At 38.6% G+C, this 24,989-nt stretch overlaps 1 long non-coding RNA gene across 1 annotated transcript in view; it reads left to right on the forward strand.

The window, feature by feature from the left end:
* The first annotated feature begins 7,004 nt into the window (after positions 1–7,004).
* Positions 7,005–24,989, forward strand: part of LOC138834627 (uncharacterized) — a 32,431-nt gene continuing 14,446 nt past the window's right edge. The window contains exons 1-3 of the long non-coding RNA XR_011374221.1: positions 7,005–7,148; positions 7,652–7,742; positions 12,072–12,124. This is a non-coding gene — a long non-coding RNA (uncharacterized lncRNA). The remainder of the gene's footprint in view (positions 7,149–7,651; positions 7,743–12,071; positions 12,125–24,989) is intronic.

Consider the following 24,989-nt stretch of genomic DNA (forward strand, 5'->3'; position numbering starts at 1 on the left):
GGCCTGGAGCTAGTTGAAAGGATCTGGAGCTGGTCTCCAGGAGGCGGTTGGGAAGGTTAGATTTGGGCCTCCAGGTTGGGTATTCACTTTGGGAAGGATGGGCTCACATGAGTGCATGGGAGTTTGTGCTTTGGACCCAGGTTGGTTCTCACCCCTCAGGTAGCCAGTGGCTGGGGTTGGCCATCAGTTTGTGCATGCAAGTGCATGCGCTTTGTGGCTTCATACCAGGAAGTGATCTGCCAGCAGCTGTCCACTTATATCCACTGTGAAGGCGGAGAAGACTAACTTCATCCCTTCAGGATGGGCATGCGCTTTCAGGGAAGGGGAAGACAGGCTGCCATGGGGGTGCAAGAGCTTGGGCTTTGGCCCTGGGTTTGTTTGCACCCTTCAGGTGGCTGGTGCTTGGCTGCCAACTTGTGTAGGCATAGCAAGCACTTCATGGCTGTAGACCAAGGAGCAAATGTCCAATAGCTGTACGCTTAGATCTGTTTGCTGTGGAGGGTTGGGGAGACTAACTTCAGGTCTCCTGAAGGTCCCCTCCCAAAGCACAGAACTTTGTGCTTTGGCCCTGGGTTGGTTCCTGCCCCTCAGTGGGACAGTGGTTGGTCCCTGGCCTGTGTGTGCATGTGCATGAGCTTCATGGCTCCACACTAGGTAACGCTCTGCCAGCAGCTGTTCACCTGTTTGCTGGGAAGGGCTAGAGAGACTAACTTTAGGCCTCCAGGATGGGCATGAGGCTTCTGAAGGGGCAGGCTCCTACAGGTGCTCCAGATTTCGGCTGTGCCTTTTTCAAATAGGCTGGGTTTCACTGCCCAAAGACAGAGCTGTGGAGGATGCAAAGTCCTAGTGCCCACCCTGTATGAGTACCTGTGACCTCAAGCTGGAAGTTTACAAGTGGAGTGAGGCGGAATGAAGAAGGGCTCTGGCTTCTTTGTCCTCTTCAAGTGTGGTGTCCCTTCTTGAGTGGGAGAGAGGGGTCTGGGTCAGAGCTGGGCTCTGTGGGTCACCACCACCACTGGTCTCCCATGGGGGAGGGGAGGTCCCCAGAAGGTACTTACTGGTCCTGGAATTGGCTGTAGGCTGACCTGCAGCACTATGGTGAATCTCTTCTTTGAGATGCTGTAGTCTCACTGCTTGGCTCCTGGAGTTCTTGGCTTCCCTGGAGCCACTCTGCACTGTCTGGGTACAGCGCTGTGAAAGTTTTCTGGGTCTGGATGAAGCAATTTCCCTGGTCAGTCCTGGAGTCCCAGGCAGCCAGGGGATCACTTTTGCAGGTTAGCCACGCTGCCAGCATGGGATGGGGGAGGGCTCTTTGCAATTTTTCTGTCCTCATGTGTACAAGTTATGAGGTTTTTTTCCCATTTATATGATTCTCTAGATGTTTATATACTTATTGTTGTTGATCTCTTGGGGAGAAATACACGATAAGCCCCTAAATCTCTGTGGTTAGAGAGAGTTAGGGTGATCTCCTATTGTTTTGCCACCATATTTTTCCATCCTCCTAAAATAAATTTCTAACGGTACATTTCTAGAATAATGATTCTCAAATCTGCGGAAAAAGCTATCTATAAACTCTTTACCAAGAATCTGCACTACTGTTGTAATTTCAGATGCTACATAACCAGAGCAATGACCATCCTTTCAAAAAGATTACAGAGGCATAGTCTAGACCACATGGATGGTAATATTATAATCAAATATCAGCATAATATCAGTGCCCATCTGTGTTCCTAATTACACAGATTCTAGCAAATCACCCAAAATAACAACATTTAATGTAAAACAGTGGTTCTCAGACAAATATTTTGTCTAAAACATTAAGAATATTCTTTTTTTTCAAATAAATGCACAATAAGGACCTATAAATGGCCTGTATAAGGTAAGAAAAAGAAGAGAAATGAAAGGTTAAGAATTGCATACTTTATAAATGGGAAAGAAAGTAACACGAGACTCAAATACTAGACAAGAGCCAAAGAATCATCATTCTAGGAGAAGATTCTGGCTGTCCATATTTGGTATATAGAAAAAATATATTGTTCAGATCATTTATGTTTAAATGAAATCTCTAAGTTGTGAGGAATTCAGAAAACAATGAAATATTTTTAAAAAATCATAGGAAGAGAATAGACTTCACATGTAGCAAAAAGAAATGTTTTAAACTAGACTAAGTTTCCTAGGGAAGGAAAACATACAAATATTAACCCATATGTTGTCAGGCACAATAACTGGTGACACCATATGCTCAAAATAATACGGGACATAAAAATATTAAGAGTCTCAAATTAGTTATATGGAATGTGCAAGAATGAGTAACCCCTTCCTAACAAAAAAGCAACCAAGCAAGGAAGACGGGGGGGGGGGGAGAGAAGGGAAGAAAAGGAAAGGAAATAGAAAGAGAAAGGGGAGGGAGAAGGAAAGAGAAAGGGAAGGGAAAAGGGAAGGTGAAAGAGAAAGGAAGCAGACAGGCAGGCAAGCAGGCAAACAAGCATGCAAGCATGCAAGCAAGCAGGGAAGAGATAAGTTTGTATTCATCTACTGAATGTTGAAGAGTCATGAAAAGAATGAGCAAAAATGTATGTAGAAAACAATTTTCATTAGTGCCAAGAAGAAAAGGAGAAAGTCACTACTGCCAACACAATATTACCAAACACAGATGACTGTGATAGATGTAATCAAATCCAATTTTAGTTTCTGTCTGTTTGTGGGGGTGTGTGCGAGCACACACGTGCATGCATGTGCATCTGCAAGTATATATGTTTGTGCAGTTAAGCCAGAGTTTAACTATGTAGCCTTAAAATGCTTTTGCATCTGCCTCCCAAGTGCTAACGGTACATACACACTTACATTTAATTATGAGAAAATCATTAGAACAGAAATCTAAACTACAATAATCAAGACAATGAAGCTGATTATTAAAGATTTGAAGTAGGCTGAAGAACAATCAATAGTTTTTAGTTCTAAATCTGTATGTAATGGAGGATTGATTTTGTATCAGTTTTTAGTTCCAAAATGCAAATCTCATTTCCTGCCAATTTATAGATTTATGGATTAAGAGAATGGTATGATGTCAGCAACAAAATCCCTCCTCAATCCACACTGAAGATTAAACCCATAGAAGGTTCTTCCACTTAGGAAAATTAATATATGATATAATGAAAATCCACGTAAAGCCATCTCTTTCCATGAGCATTCTAAATTCCTCTCATGAGGTCACTGTTCTTTACAACACCCAAGAGTAGACAGACACAGACATACAGACCCAGACACACAGACACACACAGACACACACACACACGCACGCACACACACGCACACACACACGCACGTGCACACACACACACACACACACACACACACACACACACACATACACACACACACACACACACACACACACCAACTAGTTGGACCTAATTTATGGTCAGTTAACTTAAATTCTCCAGATCTGTAGTCTTCAAACTGTGGTATGAACTATGGGTGAACATGGTATTTCAAGAAATTCAAATATACACAGTATAATAAATGGTACAGTTGCCATTATATATTTACATGATGATTAGGAAGAAAATCTTTAACACAAACAGAAACAAGATGTGAAATACAAACTTGTTCCAAAATAGAATAGAAAGGTATCAAAATATCTTATGCTTTTGAATGACCTGCTTGGAAGTCCACCTATAATATTTAGGAAGGAGAGTTAAATGTTTATGTGCTCATTCTCCTCTACTGTCAGAAGAGAAAATCACTATTCTAGTGCAAGGCTTTTACTACTCCACCTGGATTGAGTACAAAAGTTTGTCTAAGGTTATGGGCTCTCTCCATCTCAATCTCCCAGTATATATTTTTGCTGTTAGATTAACCTTCTTCACAGACTTTAGACAAAAAAAAAGTACAACTAAAAAGAAGTATAGCTATTTCATTTAATCCCCCAATCTCTATAATGGTAGAAGTTCTTTTCAAAAAAGAAAAAAATTAAGATTCAGATTAAACAAACTATCTGGCCTATGGTAAATGACCTAACAAGTGGTAGATATGACTGCCTTATTTGAAACAAAAGTGGCGTTTCCTTCTTCTTCTTTTTTAGTAAGTACTAAGAAAATACTCTATCTCAATTATTGTCCTAAACAACATATTTTCAATCTTAAACTCAAAATCCTTACAAATTTCCCACTGCCATAAAACACTGTTAAACTAAGAAAAAAATGGCACCCTAAAGCTCCTCCACTGAAATCATTCTGTACCCAACTATAGTCATTGTTTTGCAAAACATTCATTGAACTCTGGCTCAATCTAGAAAATTTTCTTCATCTTCATTTTAAAAATGTGGCCCTTCCTTTAAGGCCCAGAAATATTTTCTGAGAATCCCCAAATAGAGAACACTTAAAAATCAATGCAAGGTAACAGGCATGCAGTACTTAATTGTCTTAAGATTTCTGAGTACAAAACTACACTGTAACTTCCTTTTCTCTCCCTTAAGAGAGTCAACTCCTACTAAAATGTTCTTCCCAGTCTCTTATTGAGGCGTACTTTAACTGGATGTGTATTTCAAACAGGAAAGGGTTGGTCAGCACATGATTCATCATTTTGCTTATATTCAGCTGGCTTACTATCCACATTAGCTGCTCCAAGTGTCCTCTCCTTCACAACATAAGTCAAACACACTCTATTACAATCTTACCCAAAAAAACCTAACCTCCTTGGGAATAAAAGCCATCAGGCATGAATTTCCCCCTCATTCCTCTCCAGCTACTTAGATTTATACCTGCTATTTCTATCATTCTAACCTCAGTTCTAGCTCAGTGTGTACCTATGCTATCTCCCATGTTAATTTCACTACCATGGTCTTGATGGCATCTTTCCTGGAAGTTCAACTCTTCATTTGTTCCTATATCATTTCTTCTCACCCAGGATTCTTTCCCCTAAAACTATGAATATGCTCATTTCTCCAATCACTTATTTCCTTTTAATGCTGTTTTGCATGTTTGTTAATAGAGAATGGTTCTAAATATGTTACCAAAAAGATAGTCTTAACTTCTGGACTCAAGTGGTCTTCATGCCTTAGATTGCTGTGTAGCTGAGATTATATCCATGGGCTGCCTACCTACCTATTCTCAAACACTGTTGTATGTGGTAGGGTCACAGACATAATCTCTGCCCTCCTATAGCTCTATGAAAGTGAGTAGGGCTGACAATATACAGTTATAATTATACCTTCTGAAAAACTAACGTACTCTAAAGACAATAAAACACGATGATCCAATTGAGGTGAAGCTGAAGAGGTGAGAATGGAGGGGGAAATCTGCTTAGAATAGTTGTATTGAAGCCCTGATGGAGAGGTACCATTAAACTAAGTCTCCCACATTATGGCATAGAACAAAACAACTGGACTCAGAAAACAAAAAATGCAAAGAAACATTGTGACTGGAACAGGTGGAATAAAGCTACAACAATCAGGTCTGAGTGGTAGTCAAGGAAAACATTTAATAAAACCATAGAAATGAGCCTAGATTTTATTCTACCTCTAATAGTAAGTCGCTGCAGAACCTTATATAGAGAATAACAGCAGCTGACCATTTTCAAACTTCAAAGATAGAAAAGTACTTTTAGTACTTTTATTCTAACTGGTACTGTCAGGTAGAAATCAGTTTCATGTACTGTTTAACCTGTTACTTTAGCTAGAAGAATTTAATAGAGAAGAAAGCTTCCTTAACTTCTGTTTCTAATGCTCTATCAAATATATACTGGCTTCAAATCAGTTAAAATTAGAAAGTAGTAGTCAACAACTGATAAATCACATCTGTTGACGTTTTTCCCAATGATCACATTTAGAAACCACAAGGATTTTATTTTACCTTTTCAAGATTTAAAATAGCTAATCCAAAACTCTAAAGTCTATCATTTTAACCTCAGTGTTAACTCTAAACTATCCAGGACAAGTTTATTCAAAATCTTGAGTTATCATCACCCAGGTTGTACTGTTTTCTCCTTTTTTTCTGGGACACTGACCTCCATCCTGAATCATCAACATCTGTAGGATCTTTCATAACTATTTTGCCTGTAAAATAACACTGATATTAACAGGGGATATATCTCTCAGAGAAAGAGTATTTGCCTGAAATTTGCCTAACCGAACAACTTAATTCTTTAAACAGAACTCTTCTGAGTCAGATGGTACCGCACTGGAAAAAAAAGAAAAAGAAAAAGACAACACTACCCAGTGCAATTAAATCTCACTAATTAACACCATTAAGCTTATGTACTAACACCACTAGTTGACAGCACTCATTTCCCTGCCCAATACTTAAGAAAAAAATTGCAAGACATTCCACCCATTAATCCAAAAATCAAACAAGAATGCAAACGATCCACCTATTCAAGATGCTGTCTAAGCACTGGACTCTGAGCCACAATTTAGGCAAGTCAAATCTTCACCTGCACAAGGCCCTAGGGCCAAGCTCTTCTGGGCTGAGGCCCCAGTGCAGCCTCAGAGAGGTAAGGGTGCAAGCCCGCTGGAGTCCCACCCACTTGACCCACTGTGGGGACGCACATGCGGTGGGAACCCGCTTAAATCCACCTCTGCCTGTCAGTCTGGCCCAGCCCGGGACCCAAGTGGCCTTGTGGGAGGGCAGGCTTCGGGATGGGCCAGGCCGGGGCCTACGTGCACCGGGGCCCCCACGCAGCCCAGGCTCTCACCTGGAACATCCCAGGAAGGCCGCGCTGCGGGAGGACCTGGTGTCCACAGGCCAGGCCACTTGCGTGGTGGACTGTGACTCAGGACAGACTAGCCAGGGAGGGGAGGTCTCGGCAGCTCCCTGGGGCTCCACACATTCTCCTCAAGAGAATCCCCGCCCCACCACGCACCTCCTGGTCCACGAAAACAACCACAGCCCTCTGGCCTTCCTTGCTCACCCCTCACAGGGCAGCCGCCCCCACCACACTGCGCATGCGCGTACCTGCTCCACCAGCTTCCTCTCTCTTGCTCAGGGCACTTCCTGTTTCCTGCCACGCGCTCTTCCTGGCCGCATCCTAGTCCCTGGATGGCATCAGGCCTCTCTTCTCGCCAGAATGGGTCCAAAGGCAATCCAGAACCATCTTTCTCCCAGGCTGAGCTGCTAGCACTCCAGATTTCCCCACGTTAGGCCGTGAAGGTTGGTTCACTTCCACGTTACCGTTTCGTTTGCCGAGCTCACTATTTTCAAGAGCTATCACTGACATTGTACACACAGATACAGACACAGCAGACCTCCTCAGAAGGCAAGTGCCACACTGTGTATTTCCTAGTCTTGGAACACCAGAGTGTAAGGTTTGGAGGAAGGAGACCGCCACGTACTTGTTCAGGCAGGAGAAAGTTTATTAGCAGAACTGAACTCCCTGCCCCACAAGATGAAGGTGTACAGAGGGGAAACCTATGGCAGGGATTGTGGTTAAATAGAGAGAGGGTGGGAGGAGGGATGGCCACAGTGGATTCAGATGTGACCTCAGAGTCCCCTCAGAGCCTGGGGAACCTCCTCTTGCCTATATGTGCATCAGCTACCTGGGCTACAGATGCTGGGCAGGGACCTCTAGACAGTGTGGGGAGGAGGGTGGAATAAAGTGGAATGGGCCATTTTTCCTGGGTGCACCTAACATTTCACCCTTTTGATAATTATAGGGCACTGGTTCTCTGGCTACTTCCTGCTGGCAACGGGTGCCAACATAAGGGTTAGAAAGTGGAGATGTCATCCCATCTGTAGAAGGCAGCAGTAAGTTCTTTAATGGTGAATGGGCATATGGGTTTTGCATGAAATCTGAGAGAGGTCTTACAAGACAGGAGCTGAACAATAAGAAAAGAAAACAATATTATACAGGGCCTACAAATGACAAAAAAATGGAAGCCATCTGTTCATTATCAAAAAGAAAAAAAATTGGATGCCTTGGCTTGTTCCTATCTCCCATGTCCCAGGTGGTTCATGAGTTGGTGGATTCTGTCCCTGACCACTTCTCACTGGTTCATATCTGGCGACTAGGTAAGGGAGAGCATTGTGGACTAGTTATGGATAACCATTTAGAAGCTGGGGCTGGATTGAGTGATTAAGGGACCAGTAGGAGGTTTGATCATTTCCTGTAACTGGACTACAGATGTCTGGACCATGGAGACCGAGAAAGGTGCCAAAGCAAACTGTCCTGAGTTGAAGACTCACAATAAATAAAATAGCAGGCAACAGAGGCAAGTATGTAGGCTTTTGCCCAGCCTGAAGAAAGATAGTTATGGGCCTTAGTTAGTCATGCTTAAGTATTTCCTTTTCATCTGGTCAGTTTTGAAAGGGCAAGCACAAAGTGACTCCATTGAGGATCTGACACTATCCCCTCTTATCTGCAAAACTTTTTTCCAACTGCCCCTGTTTGATCCCTCAACAATGTACAGGTAGTCTCTTTCCCTTGCTGAGGTGATGTCCCATTTTCTCACTATTGGGATGGCATGTCCCAGTTGGCATTTTTGCTCTTTGCTGGGATGGCCAGTCTCAGTTGACTGATGGCCTATTCCACATTAAAGGGGAAAGTGACTAATAGTTTAAATAAGAGGGGTTTGTTTTTTTTTTTTTTGCCATGAGACCCAGTTGTATTTTCTACTGAAACGATGAGGAGATCAATAGAAATAGTTTTTAAGCAGGGCTTACCTGAAATTTAAGAACAAAAGTTAAGTCTAACCAATACTGCAAGAGTTATTTAACCCTCTGTGGTTCTTGACTAAATGCTGCAGAGGAACAACTCAATATTGGTCATGGTGAATGATTTGAGACAGAGCTGAGTAAACAACCAAGTTCATTTTTAACTGAATATAGCACTTTAGAATACTAATTAAGTTTGAAACCATAGTTAAAGAAACTTTGATAAGCTTAACATTAAGCAATTAATGTAAGATAATAATCCTTAGACACATTTGTAAGACTCAAACCTGGTGAGCTTCTTTGTGGCTTGAGTTTAAAACTGCCTATTTTTTCTTATGGCCTGTGGAGCCAGTTATGTCCAGGTTATCAGAAAACCATTAAGACAATTTTGGTAACAAAGACACATTCACCTACAAATTGACCTTTGAATACTGGCTAGAAGGATGGGGGAATTAATCTTAGTGGAAGGATGGGGGTCACATGAAAGCCTACCACATGTCCAAGATAGCAAATTTCTGGACAAGTCATGATGGCAGAGCCTTATCGAGTAAGTAAGCAAGCAAGCAGAAAACAGAGAAGCAGAAAGACAGGGCACACTAACAGAATATGGGTGCTCTCAAAGGGAGTGGTAATAGAGAGGAAGAGAAAGAGAGAGAGAGAGAGAGAGAGAGAGAGAGAGAGAGAGAGAGAGAGAGAGAGAGAGAGAGAGAGAGAGAGAGATTGAACTGCTACAAGACAAGGAAAGTTACCTTTCTAGAGGAGTTGGCTGGGAAGCTTATGCCCACTCCCATACTGTGTCAGCCACACAGGCCTGGCAGGCACAGGGCTGGACAGTGAGCAGAGGAGGGAGTTTGCATAGAGAGACAGAAAGAGAGAAGGGCTAGCAAGGAGAGCAGACAACCTGAACATACGGAACCTCTGGGCATTTACCATTGCATTAGCTGAAACTGCTGCAATAAAAAAAAAGGCATTTTGGTTTTATGGACTCATTTATAGGGAGTCTGTTGAGGATGCAGAAAATAATAACCAGAAGACCTAAAGAATCCCTCTGTTGTGGTGAGGGAGAGAGAGACAGACAGAATAGGGGGACCCATTGACTGGAGTCACTCACCAGATGAAGACAGGAGATAGGAGACTGTGCAGTGAATGCATAGGTAGCAATGGTAAAGGCAAGGGGGTCAGTGTGGGGCTCGTTTGGTGGTTTGGAGGGGGACTAGGAGGTGGACCGGCCCTGAGAAAGAGAGAGAAGAGGGGGTCCAGAAACACATGACATTATCCATTCCAGGTTTTAGCAACCTTAATTAAGTAAAGTTTGGAGAAAGGAGATCTCCATGTGGTTGTTCAGTTAGAGGAGAGTTAATTAGTAGAATTGAACCTGCCAGTCCATATAAGATGAAGTTGTGAAGAGCGGGAAATTATGGCGGGGACTGAGGTTTTATAGAGAGAGGGTGGGGAGGAGTTTTAGCCACAGCAAAGGGTGGGGGGAGGTGTGACCACAGTGGATGGGGAAGTGACCTCAGAGCCTGAGAGACTTGTCACTGCCCGCAGATGTGCCAGTTACTTGGGTTGCAAGTGCTGAGCAGAGACTTTTAGGGACAGCCACAGTGGGCAAGGAGGGAGGACAAAGGGGGAGGTGCATTTTTCCTGGGCAGACCTAATATTTCAACCTTTGGAGGTTATATAGGGGGCATGTGGGGAGCCACCTTCCCAGGCCTTAAAATGTTTCTTATAACACAAAAGTAGTTTTTCCTGTAGCAAAATTAGCCTATCGATTAATATGAGCCAAAGTTAGTAAGACATTCAAATAAACTTTCTCATTTCTTTTTCATCCCAAGATTAGCTTGGCTGAACACCTACTTTGTTGGGGTCATAGAAAAAGGCTTTCAAAATCAACAATGGAGTACATTTTTTTTAACTCTCAAAAAGTACTTTGACAAAACACGTTGGTCATATCCACAGTACATAGTAAAACATTTAAGTTCTTTGTTGTAGTATAAAAATGTTACTCAAATCAAATGTGCATCAGACAGACATTTATGGAGAGAACCACAGAATACTACAAGAATAGGTCCATGTTATTGATGTAAAATTATATGTTTAAAAGTAATTGACTGGTTTGGGGGTGTGGCTCAGTTGTTAGTGTGCTAGCCAATGAATAAAAGCATCAGGTACTGAGATCCAGTCTTGGCCTCAAACCTAAACATTTTCAAAAAGAAAATAGAAAGTAATTGGTAATTGTGTTTAATCTCATTTTTGAATAATGATTCAACTTTTACCCTTGGACAACTTTTATTTCCTTTACAACAAAAGATGTCCACTTGAAATAATTTTAAAATTTCATTAGTATATCTAGAAAAAATAAGTGCATACTATCTATTCTTATGCAATGGTTACAAAATAAGATGACAATATCATTTACATGTGATATTCCTGTTGAATGCATATGTTTTCACATGTATAGCAACTCTAAAATATCCCTAAGACTGTAGGAAGAGTGTGTGGCTCAGTGTTAGGGCACATAGCACAGAATCGGTTTAATAAAATCAATATAGAATAAATAAAATAAATCAAAATTTAAAATTATACCCTTTTTGTTCCATAAACATATATAGTGACTTGAAGCACTAAACTTTGTTTACATAAAGTAAATATATAAAGACAAACAAAACAATTCAGTACTATATGTAGAGAGAGTGTATTAATTAAAGTAATTTTGCAATTTTGATCTTTCATCCCTCACAACTATTTTTGTCTAGGGTTTTTAATTTAGCCTTAATGTCTTCCAAGGTAGTTATAAAATCACTGACTAAGATGGACTCAGCTAAGCTAGTAGAATTTTGAAAAGTAAGCACACTCAATGAGGTCAAGACACACACTTCATTAATCCTTTTGGTTTTATTATTTAATTTAATTTAATTTAATTTTTTCTTTTTTGGTCGGTCGTGGGGCTTGAACTCTGGGCCTGGGTGCTGTCCCTCAGCTCTTCAGCTCAAGGCGAGCGCTCTACCACTTGAGCTACAGGGCCACTTCCGGTTTTCTGGTGGTTTATTGGAGATAAGAGTTTCACGGACTTTCCTGCCCGGGTTGGGTTTGAGTCGCGACCCTCAGATCTCAGCCTCCTAAGTAGCTAGGATTACAGGCGTGAGCCACTGGCGCCCAGCTTTATTTAATTTTATTACAGGCTAGTAGTTCATTTCTGGAATTTTTCTTGTCTTTATTACAGTTTGAGAACTATGTACAATCCTAGACATTGAAGAAGATACCTGTATAATGATATATATATATATATATATATATATATATACACACACACATACATATGGCTATTCTTTATATGTTTTAAATAATTATTGCAAATCACATAACCATTGATTTTTCTCAGTAATCATGATACATTTTTGTTCATTGTACTTATACTTCTAGAGTAAGATCATCACATTCAGCTATGGCTTCTTGATCTTCTGTGTATCAACAAGGTATGTATACAAGTGGATTTCAACATGATCCTACATAGACAAATTTCAAGCTATTTTCCCTCTGGGAATGAGAAATGAAGATCTCTCCTCTCCCAACACTTGCTTACACTGTTTTTTAACACATAGCCTTGTTTATTCATTATAGAAAATTTGCAAAAGAGAATGTTTAGAGCCTTATCATTTTATAGTCTTGTTCTTCCAAAGTAATCTGAAGACACACATCTGTCTTCCTTAGTCAGAGACCAAGGCCTGACTTCTAGTAGCAGACTACTTATCATATGTTCTTCCTCCCATAGAAGGATGTGCAGTTCAGAGTTACTCCTTGTTCTATCTGGCTCAGTATGTTCGCACACTCTCCTTTCTGGTGATTCCCAGGGCTAACCTTAGAGATAGTAATACTAAGATTTGGGGGTCTATACATTCAAATCTATTTCATCATTAATACTAGTATTTGCCTCTTTCTTTTCTAATTCCATTTAAATATTCAGAATGTAAAAGGGTAGAAAAAGTTTGATCTCTTCAGGAACCAACCCAAGTTTGATACATAAGTATCTCATCAGTCCAAATTTCTTTGTGCCCATTTGCATATATCTCTCCCTCACATTCTCTGCCACTCACACAATAGTGATCTGGTTGCTGTTATGTTGAACATTTATGTTGACCTCTCAACATAGGCTGTTACATTTCTTCCTGAAATTATGGTTACAGAGATCCTAGAGATTAGGGCTCTCCATGCAATTCCATTCTGGCAGTGATGATGGACAATTCTATAGCATCAGAGGGCAGAAGGAAAATTCACTTCATATGCCTCTATTCTGGCTTTAGTTTCCACTTTTCTGTAAGTTGTTATTACAACTGATAAATAAGAACACATATTCAGAATCTCTTGCCCTAGGATTTTTTTAAATCTTTAAATCATTGAACAACAACTCACATCAGAAGTTTCTGTTTTACCAGAGAGCAGAGCAATTCAATTTTCCCCATTTATGTTTTTATGAAAATTGACTATACATACTTACAATAACATGACTTTTTTTGTTTTTTGTTGGTCATGGGGCTTGAACTCTGGTCTTGGGTGTTGTTCCTCAGCTCTTCAGCTCAAGGCGAGCACTCTGCCGCTTGAGCCACAGCACCACTGCCGGTTTTCTAGTGGTTTATTGGAGATCAGAGTCTCATGGACTTTCCTGCCCAGGCTGGCTTTGAACCGTGATCCTCAGTTCTCAGCCTCCTGAGTAGCTAGGATTAGAGGCATGAGCCACCGGTGCCCAGCTAACAAAAAACATGATTTTTTATTACATGGTTTTTGTCAGTACTTTCCTGTCTTCATATGGATATTTATGTATAAAAATTTTTTAAACTATAAAACAAAATAAAAAATAGTATGGCACTGAGTAGGTAGAACTTATTGGCCTAAGTTCTGGTCCTGAGAACTGTCCCTGAGCTTTTTAATTTAATTTAATTTTTTTATTTTTATTCTTTGGTCAGTCATGGGGCTTGAACTCTGGACCTAGGTGATTCCTGAGCTTTTTGTGTGAGTGTGCTCAAGGCTGAGCTTTTTTGTGCATGTGTGGAGATAAGAATTTCACAGACCTTTCCTGCCAGAGCTGATGTTGAACCACAAGCCTCAGATCTTAGTCTTCTGAATGCTGGTATTATAAGCATGAGGGCCTGGCTGTGGGAGAAATACCACACTAGAGCTGTAAGTTGTTCTGAGTACATTAAAATGTATTTATTTGTATCTTGTAGGGTTGTGTCTGATAAAATTAGTAATAGTGCCCTATTCTGTATTAAACTCTTGGGTCTTCTCCATGTTTGTGCCTTGAAGTCTTAATTTCCATTGAGATGATATTTGGAAGTGAAAGCATTGAGAAGAGTTAAATGAGATCCTAGGGTAGAGGCCCTGTAATGGGATGAGAGCTGTTAGGAAGAAGAGACCAGAGATGTCTGTTGATCTGTGATTTTGTTAAGAAGGCAGCCATTTGCAAAGCAGGAAAAAGCCCTGACCCGTCACTGAACCTGCTGGCTCCTTCCCCTTAGTCTTCCCAGGCTCTGAAACTGTGAGGAATGAATGGCAGTTGTTTAAATCACCAGCCCATTGTATTTTGTGACAGCAGCCCAAACTGACTAAGAAACTCCTCTTCTGGCCCCTCTTCATATCTAACAAAATTGTAAAGGAAGGAAGTTAAAGGATTCCAATGTACAGAAAAGACTCTCATTTCTTTACCCAGGTGTTATACCAATTTAAGTGTGATCATATTCAGACAATTGTGCATCATTTTTGGTATTTTGTCTAGATTGGGGTGTATTTCAAAGAATGTCTTACTCCTAACCTACTGATGAACCAGTAAAGAACACAAGAATGTAGTTCTAAAATGGAGTAGAGACATTTGGAAAATTGAATCCCTTTATGCGGAGTATCATCTGACCACATGATTTATTTTTGCTTTACTGGAAACACAAAGGAATAATTCTCTAAAATATGTCTATGAAAAATTAGACACTATTCAGTCCCACAATACTTCTTAACAGATCTTTTAAACTAGAATGTGGAATTCAAGGGGCATTTATTCTTCTGTTCAGTGAAGCTTTGTAGCACATCTGTTCCAGTACCTATCCCCACATGTCTTATTATCCATTAGACCCCTCTATGCCTTGAAGGGAGGAAATACTACTATAATTCTGTATAAGGAGCTCTGCCTGCAGATTTTTCTGAAGGTCTCTCATAACATGGGATCAGACATCCCTATTGTCTGTGGGCATATGTATTCTTATTTATTGCTCAGTTATTCACTGCAGTTTTCACACAGGAATATTAAAATGTATTAGAAATTTCTTTCTTTACTGACCTATCAACCCTAACTGATATTTGAGGAAAAGGAGTGATATATTTTCTAGAATATCTTCGGTTCCTGAGGCATAAGATGAGGAAATGTCTAGGGTATTAGGTTGCATTTCTTGAAGCCATCCAGGTGATCTGAAAGAAGGAAGGTTGCCCTTCACCTACTCAGTGTCACATGCAGAGGGAGATTTGACATTAATGTCATAGAAACAATGTCACATTTCATATGATTCATTTTAGTGAGCTTGAAATCTGGAATGCCTCTCTTTGAGTTCTGTTCCTTAGAAGCCTTGGGAATTTGGCTTATTTACTTGTTTAAGTAGTTTGTGAATTTGTAATTTGAACTCAAGTCTTTGTACTTTCCACCAAGTGCTCTACCATTGAACTATATCCTTAACTCTATTTTCCACTGGCTATTTTTGTGATCATGTCTCTTTTCTGGCTGAGATATGGTAGGACTCTATCCATATGCTGTCATGCCCAATTAAGAAGGAATATTCCCTGTATGTTTGGGCTCACATAGAATAATAGAGACCTCCCAAACTCAGCCTCCAGTTTGCTAATTTGCTACCTGTATGCCCCTTTTGCCAGGATTTTTGTGCTTTTCATAGTTTATTTTTTAGATAAGTTGTCATGTTTTATTTCTCAGCGAGCCCCACACTACAATCCTCCTGCATTTTGTCCCACATTGCTGGGGGTTTTAGACATGCACTACTACACCTGGCAATTTTAGTCAACTAACTGCATATCTCCTAAGTCAACTACCTGCATACCTCCTCATCTATAAAATAATACTAATAAATCTCATAGACATGATTGAAGAATTAGTAAAGCCATGCAGGCATAGTATGTAGTGAATAATCCATTCATGTTAGCTGTTTTTGTCATTATCCCAATTTACTGTGGCAAATGAATTAAGTACACATTATGAGACGTGTGTGTGTGTGTGTGTGTGTGTGTGTGTGTGTGTGTGTGTGTGTGTGTGTGTGTGTGTGTGTGTGTGTGTGTGTGTGTGTGTGTGTGTGTGTGTGTGACTGAGGCTGGATCAAGGCACTCTGCTACTGAGCTATATCCCTAGCTATGAATGAAGTGAACAGTATATATCTGTGCCATGTGTCATCCATCCTCAGTAAACCACCACAAACACAATGGCTTAACACAACAGAATCTATCCTCGTATACTTGTAGGGGTTAGATGTCTTTCATCCCAATAGACTGGGCTGAAACCAAAGCTTTACAAGACTGCATTTCCACAGCACAACCAGGAGAAGAATCTATTTCTTGCCTCTTTAAGCTTCTGCTTGCCATTCCTAGATCCATGACCACATCACTCCAGTTGCTTCCTTTGTCTCTACTTTACCTTGTCCTCTGTGCTTCTTCTGGTTTTCCTCTTATGATTTACAAGAACATTTGTGGTTGCATTAGGGTCTGCTTTAATCATCCAGAACAATCTCCACACTTCAAAGTTCTTCATGTAATCACACACATAAGGTAACATTTATCGAGTTTAGGGGTTAGTAAGTGATGTGTTGGTGGCAAGGCATGGGAGCTTCAGCGTGAGTGGATGTGCAGTTTTTAATCTATCAAAATTGTCTTATATTTTCATATTGTGCTATCCAGACAAAACTAAGAATGTGAAACAAAAGAATGCACAAAGGATCAGAAATCTAATATATTTTTAAAGTGTATTATTTTTAACTCAAATTTAAATGTTGATAGATCTTGCTTCAAATAGTTAAAAGGCAGCAATTTCTCTCTAGTGTAATGCAGGCAATACATGTCTAATCTGTGTCCCCGTAGACAGCTAGTGCCTGGGACATCGAAATTGCCAGGAGAAGCAGGACCTTGTTCTCATGATGTATATTGTGTAAAAGATTATATTGTTTAAACAACTACTGCCATATTTTTGAGCACATTTTCTCTCTCTGTTTTACCTCAACATCTTAGGAATCATTATTAAATTTAATGTAAAGATAAAGGAACTGTGCCAAAAATTATACACAGAGCTAATTGAGCCAGGCCAACAATTGCACTATAACCTGTGATTGATTGTGCTATATATGACTTGACAAAAAATAAGAGGGGGAAAGCAGAAGGAAGCAGAAAGAAGAAAGAATAGGAAGAATGAGGAGGCATGAAGGATAATTAAATAGGTACAAGTAAATTTTTAGAAGTTGTAGAATTTTATCAACTACCTAATACCATTACCTAAAAAGATCAGCCAATGACATGTTCTGCTCATTTGGGTTTTGGTTTAATGAGAAATTTAGCCTTTGTTGAAATTCTTATTTTATACATTTCTTTTTTAAAGGAATTCATTGATTTTGTTGGCAGTAGTGAACAGACAGTATTATTTTAGTTCTACATTAATTCCTTTTAAAATTTCACATATGTACCATGAATTTTGCCATCCTAATTATTTTTAAGTGTGTATGTGTGTATTTCAGTGGTTTTTAAGTTTATTCACAATGTTGTGCCACAACACTGTCCGTCATCTCCTGAATTCTTCCTCTTGTGAAACTGAAACTGAGCAGTAGCCGTCCAGCAAGCACCCTGTATTGCCTCTCCCCAGATCTGACAAACTACCATCTTCTACCATCTATATTCTTTATGAATTTTACTACTCGAATTACCTCCTCTAAGTGGACTCATACAATATTGTGTATGTGAGTTGTTTCCTTTAGAATAGCATCCTTAAGTTTCACCCATGTGAGAGCAGAATTGCCTTCCTTCTTATGGTTTAATTTGTCTATCCAGTCACCTGATCTTGGGTACTTATATACATATATATATTACATGTTAGCTGGTGGAATAATGCTGCTGTGAGCATCATTATAGAAATGTCTCTTCAAGACTTTTTAAACTTATTAGAATGACAAGTGTGATCTCTGGGATTATGTGGTATTTTTATTTTCAATATTTTGAGGAACTGCCATGTTGTTTTCTACATTGTTACTACTATCCTTCCTTTCATGCCAGCCTGATGCTTGAACTCAGGGCCTGGGTGCTGTCCCTGAGCTTTTTGATCAAGGCTAGTGCTCTACCAATTGAACCAAGCCCTGGCCTTCTGGTGATTAATTGGAGATAAAAGTCTTATGAACTTTCCTGCCCAGACTGGCTTCAAAGTTTAACTTTCAGATCTTAGTTTCCTGAGTAGCTAAGATTACAGGTGTGAGCCACTGGCCACTGCTTGTTTTTTGTTCACTTTACATTCCTACAAACACAACACTATAAGTTGACTTTTTTTTCTTTTTGACAGGCCTGAGGCTTGAACTCAGTATGTGGTGCTGTCCCTGAGTTTCTTTTGCTCACGGCTAACACTCTCCCACTTGCTACAGCTCCATTTCAGCTTTTTGGTACTTCATGGACTTTGTTTTCCAGGAGAGCTTTGAACTGTGATCTTCCAATATTAGCTCGCTGAATAGCTAGGATTACAGTCAAGAGCTACTGTTGCCTGGCGAATGTTCTGTTTTTGATAGTAGCTCTCCTAATATATGTAAGGTAGTACCTCACTGTATATATTGGATTGGCATTTACATGATGATGAGGAAGTCTAGTGTCTTCATATATTTAGCCATCTTTGCATCTTTAAAGAAATACCTATTTACACTCATTTTAGCCCATTTTTAATATTAGGAGTTTTCTGTATATTCTGGATGTTAATCACTTCCCACAAATATATTTTGCAAATATTCTCTCTCACTGAGATTCCACCTCACTGCAGTTAGAATGGCTATAATCAAAAAATCTAATACCCACAGATATTGGAGGGGATGTGGACAAAAGGGAACCCTACTGCATTGTTGGTGGGAATATAAACTTGTTCAACTACTTTGGAAAGCAGATGGAGGTTCCTCTCAAGACTCCACATAGAGTTCCTCTATGACCCAGCAATCCCACTTTTGGGCATTAGCCCAAATGATCACAAACAAGGCTACATTAAAGCTACTAGTACAACTATGTTTATCACAGCGTTATTTACCATAGCTAATATATGGAACCAACCCAGATACCCCTCAGTAGATGAATAGATCAAGAAAATGTGAGATATATATATATACATATATATGTATATACATGCATATATATATTTAAAATGGAATTCTATGCCTCCATCAGAAAGAATGCCATTGCCCCATTTGTTAGGAACTGGAAAGACTTGGAAAAAATTATATTAGGTGAAGTAAGCCAGGCCCAAAGAAACATAGGTCCCATGGTTTCCCTTATTTGCAATAACTAGTATATGTCTAGGATAAGCAGAAAAGGTCAAAAGCTATGTACATATGATGATATAAGATTATGTTAAGCAAAATGAATCCTAAGATATGGAAACAACTGTTTTTTTTCCTTGCTTGCTATTGTTTCAATGTATTTAAAATGCACTATGAGATTTTTTTTGTCCCTTTGGTGTGTTCTTCCCCCACAGTACAACCCGTTTTCACTGTATTTGATGTATATACATTTTTCTGATTTGGAGCAGGGAAGGGAAAAATAACAAAATGCTTAAATAAGGATACAGGTTGACCCGTTGTCATAATGAGATGTACAAGACACTATGTTGAAAATGAACTTTATAGCCTTGGCAGGGGCAGGTGGGGAGTTGGGGAGATGGGGAGGGAAGGGATGGTAGGGGAAAAACAAAGAAGGAGGTGACAATGCTTGGTAGGAAATGTACTTATTACCTTATTCAAGGAACTGTAACCCTTATGTACAGCATTTTTACAATAAAAAAAATTTAAAAAACTGGAGTGCATTATTCCCCAAAGAACCTGAACCTTTACCTTTAGGAAACCTCAACTGTCTCTGAGATAGCAGCAGTGAGAAAGTTTCAGAGTCATCTCAGGAACAACACCTAGGGCATGGTAAAGTAACTTGGGTTTTCATTGATACTGTCGATGTCTCCATGAGTATCACTAGGCGGTGAGAAACTGCCATGTTTTAGTAATCATTCTGCTTCCCACAATGTGTGTCAGCACTGTTAGCAAAAGCATTTATACCCCAAAAATTATCAAACAAATAAATTCTTTAAAATTTCACTGTGCTACAACATGATAAAGAATTGAGCTGAATGTCTATCCCAAGCTAAAGAAACTGAAGTATTCCTTAAAAGCAATACAATAATCTATCAGATTTTGATATGCCTTATTATTTTCTCTCCTGAATAAAGTAGCATAGCTCAATTACCGATTAATTGATGATTCTAGTAGACTGAGAATTACCATACTTCAAATATTTGTCCTTAGAAAATTCCAAAATTTAAAGTTTCCTTTGTCATTACTTGTGATACTTGATGAGTAATGGTTTCACAAAATTAGTAGCATCATTTTTAATTATTTATGAATCTTCAATTCTGTCTGATGCCAATTTATTGTTTTTGAATAACTCTTCCTAATTAGAAGTCAATAGCTGTTTACCCAAAGAGATGATATTTTAAAATAATTTTTAAATCATTTTAGATTATTAGATGTCTTCTTAATTCATTTGCAGTTGGAAGAAAAACACTCAGAACACTAAAGAAAGCAAAAGACAGAGTTTCTTTCTTAAATACATCTCCTTATAGAACTATGGTTTGACCTCAGGACCTCATGCCTGCTAGGCTGACACTCTACTTCTTGAGCCATGTCCCAGTCCAACTTTTTGCTTTTCATTTTTAAGATAGAGTCTTGTAAACTTGGCTGCCCTAGAACTGTGATCTTTCTTCTCAGCCTCCTGAGTAGTTAGAATTATAGGCATGAAGACAAAGTGATGAGCCATGAAATGCTGGCAAGATTATTCTTTATTATCATTCTATAGTTTGGGTGCATGTATGCTGATCCTGTGACTTGAACTTAGGACCTGGACATTGTCCTTGAGCTTTTTTTTTCCCACTCTACTTCAACCACAACTCCACTCTTGGCTCTATTCTTGCCTTTTTGGTGATTAATTGGTGACAAGAGTCACATGAACTTTACTATCCTGCATAGCTTCCAACTACAATCCCTAGATCTCAGCCTACTGAGTATCTAGCTGTGAGCTCTCAGTGCCTGGCTGATTATTCTGTATGTGTGTGTGCGCACACACACATGTGCATGAGGGTCCATGTGTTTGTATGTGCCAGTCATGGTTTTTAGTTATTTAAATTTTTAATATATATTTTTATTGTAAAGATGCTGTAATAGGGTTACAGTTACATGAGCAAGGTAATAAGTCCATTTCCTATCAAGCATTGTTGCCCCCTCCTTTGTTTTTGCCCTACCATCCCTTTCCTCCCCACCTCCTCAACTCCTCCCTCCACCCCCCACCTCATCAAAGTTGTAAAGTTTGTTTTCAACATAGTGTCTTGTACATCTCATTGTTACAATGGGTCATCTTGTATCCTTATTTCAGCATTTTGTTATTTCCCTTCCCTTCCCCAAATTAGAAAAATGTATATACAAGATGCAGGACACGGGAATTAAATATAGTGACAATAAGAGTTATACCATGGGGGAAGAACATACAATGAAACAAAAACAAATCACATAATACATTATAAGAATATTAAAAAGAACAACAAGAAAGATAAAAAGTTCTCCATCTTTGCCTTTCTTTATTGAAACTATTATTGCCATGGGATATTTGGATTCATTTGATGCCTTATTTTTTCTTATCCCGTTCACCCCTCTATCTTATTCCTTTTCTGCTTCTGTATTGTTGGGCCTCATTCCTTGGCTCCTACACATTGTTTCAGCTTAACAGCCACATAGAGAAAGTATCTTGTCAATGCCCTGCTCCATCTGGTTTCCTAGCATCTAAACAGCAGCAGCTCTGGTTTGATGTCTTGTTGGAAAATGTCCCAAATTAGGAATTCATAACCTATCTGTAATTAAAGGGCTTTCTGTCATTGAATTTAAACTCTAGAGACCAACCTCCTTTAATTATAAAGACTGCTAGGTAATTGATGCTATAATTTAAAATTAGTATTATTAGACTGGATACCACTTCCCACAAAATGTCAAATATATTCCATTCTTGGTCTTTTGCATTGGAACTAGCCTTTTAAATTGTAGTGGTAAATTATTTCCCTGAATCCAGGTAACTGACATACAATGGCAGCTTTCCCACCTATTCTTGCTTATTCATTTTACAGGTGTAGCAATGGTAAAAATAGTCAGCTGCCTGTACATACATAAGGACAGTCACCACCACCAAGACCAGTAATTTTTTAAATCATCTTACTTTGATTTGTCTGTAAGTTGTCATAGTAGGGAATGTTGTTTATTGTTTGTCCTAGTGTATGAATATATATATACAGATATACATCTGTATATGTGTGTATATATACATATACATGTATACATATACATATATATGGAGCAGTTTACTGGTAATTTTCCCAATTCCTTGTACTACTAGATTCATTTGTTCACAAAAGCAAATAAGGTCTTCATTTATATAAATGTAAGTTACTTTATTCATAATGTTTAATTTTATTGTAGATGTGTATTTTTAAGTTAAATATAAAAAATCATGTCCTTGTGCAAAGTGATGTGATTATGCCTGCATGTGTAGTGAGTATATGTGTATGAATATTTGTGTGTCTAGTATACATTTACATTTTAAAGTTTCCAAAGGAAGAAAACTCTTTAGAATTTACATTCAATTTTGTTTTCAAGTTTGATTCAAACACCTTATTTTAGTAGTATGTGTAATTGTGATTTATTTAGCAGTCTGGTAAAATACAAATTTCAAAGGCAACATAGTGTCTTGTATATCTCATTGTATACATGTGAACTCTTAAATATACATATATATATAATGTTACTATACATGTTAACATACATATAGAGCGAAATTAAATATATATCAACTAAATTTAATGAATTCCATTTGTATTTATTCACATTGATACACATGCACTTATCTATATTGAGAGCAATCACTGAATAGACAAAGTATTTTTCTGGCATTTTATTGCAAGTAGATAAATGTTCAAAGAAGCTTCTAGATTTAAAATATTTTTATCAAGATAAATAAAATTTGAGAATATATCATATATGCAATGATTTAAAATTTCCACATTGTATACATGCACTCAAATGTCATGAATATGTACAATGTTTATGCAGTTTTAATTAAGAATGTATTTGAGTCATTAAACTACTAAGCTGTTCAAAATGTATAATACACAGCAGTATAATGTATAATACACAACTAGTGTATTTTAATATTATATATATGCATATTTGGGGGGGGGTCTGGTTGTGGGGCCTGAACTCTGGGCCTGGGCGCTGTCCCTCAGCTCTTCACCTCAAGGCTAGCACTTTACCACTTGAACCACAGTTCCACTTCTGGCTTTTTTCTTTTTGCTTATGTGGTGCTGAGGAATCGAACCCAGGGCCTCATGCATGCAAGGCAAGTACCACTGAGCTACCTTCCCAGCCCCAATAATATTATATTTTTAGCAGTTATTTGTAAAATCTACTTGGGTTTATATAGACAATTCTTGCTATGAATTTCCAAGTATTCAGTGAGCATATACCATGTCCATTGGAGGAGAGAGATGCTTGTTATTGGAAACCAGTGTCCATATGACTATGGGCATATGAAAATTAAGGTTTGATGCCATGAGAGGAAGAAAAGAAGAAAAGGTGGATTTGGGGGATTCAGCCCTCACTTGATTTGCCCAGACACTGGCCATAGAGTGTTATAGGTAGAACTGGCCAGACAGGGAGTGAGGGAAGGGAATATAATTAAATTTGATAAATCTATTGAATATTTGGCATGGATGAGTCTCTTATCACATCAATTCCTTAAAATACACAACTTGGCCGGTTTTCTATTATAATATCCAGTTTATACTCTCAAAAGCCAAGACTATACTATATCATTACCAAAAGTAACAATTGACTGTAGGTAAATAGCAAAATGACCAAATCACAAATGTCAATTTAAATAATAGAAATTAGCGGGTTACCTATGCATAGGTTTAACCAATTGTGAACTGAAAATACTTGAAAAACAGTGTATCTATACTATGTATAGACAATTCCTCCCTCTTCCCTAAATAATACACAACTATTGATGTTGTATTTGCTACTATGAATGATGTAAAGATGATTTAAAGTATAAACAAGGATGTACAAATACTATTTTAACAGTTATTTCATAAACCTTTATATTATCCTTAAGGAAAATTGTCAGGACCATTAGTCAGTTTCTAAATTGATTGGCCTAATTAGGTACTCTCAAAGACATTGTTGTTAAAGTAATGCAGCCTGTTACATTCTGATTATAGCCAGTTTCTCTGCTATCTATGCCCAAGATTGAAAGTTAGCCAAATGTGCATTTCCCCACTTTCCCAGTTGCTGGTTTTCCATTTTATCTTACCATGTCAGAACAATGAATCATCTTGTCCATTACCTGAGTTTGGAAGTTCAGTGTTATTTCAATGAATTTGTCTTTTTTTTTTTTTTTTTACTGTATCCTTTGATGATCAGAAAGGTGGCAACCTAACTTTCCAAAATGTGTGTGATGGCACATGGCTAGTTTTGTTTTGAGTAGCAAAAGGTTATTATTTCTAAATCCTTATAATTCAAATGGGAAATTTTTGCAACCAAAATTGTGTTTTGGAATAGTAAAAGTTTTGAGCTAATTATAGTGAGTGATCTCTATAGGGATAGACTATTGAAATCATCTTAGAAGGCTCTTTATTTTTATAACCCAAAATAAACAGAAATGTGCCAACTGTGTAATCACCATGCTTAACAGCTTATCCTAGGAGTATAAATATTTATTTGTATTTCATGAATTTCATTGGAGGGAATTACAAAGCCTGAAGGAAAGCCAAAGCCTGGAAGTTGACATGTGAAAATGTGAGGTGAACTGAGGATTTGGCATGAGACCAGATGCACCAGGACAAGGAGACTCTTGCTTCCTTCAGAAACAGAGCACACTATGTCACAAAAATCAGTAAGCAGTGTATCTGGAAAGCTGGCTTTCACTGAGCTATCAATAAGAGGAGTCTAATGAATGATGATAGTAGTAAATTATTGAAATTTGGTTGGT

Source organism: Dipodomys merriami, unplaced genomic scaffold (assembly GCF_024711535.1).
Source record: "Dipodomys merriami isolate MVZ:Mamm:240054 unplaced genomic scaffold, mDipMer1.0.p SCAF_22, whole genome shotgun sequence".
In the NCBI taxonomy this organism is placed as follows: Eukaryota; Metazoa; Chordata; class Mammalia; order Rodentia; family Heteromyidae; genus Dipodomys; species Dipodomys merriami.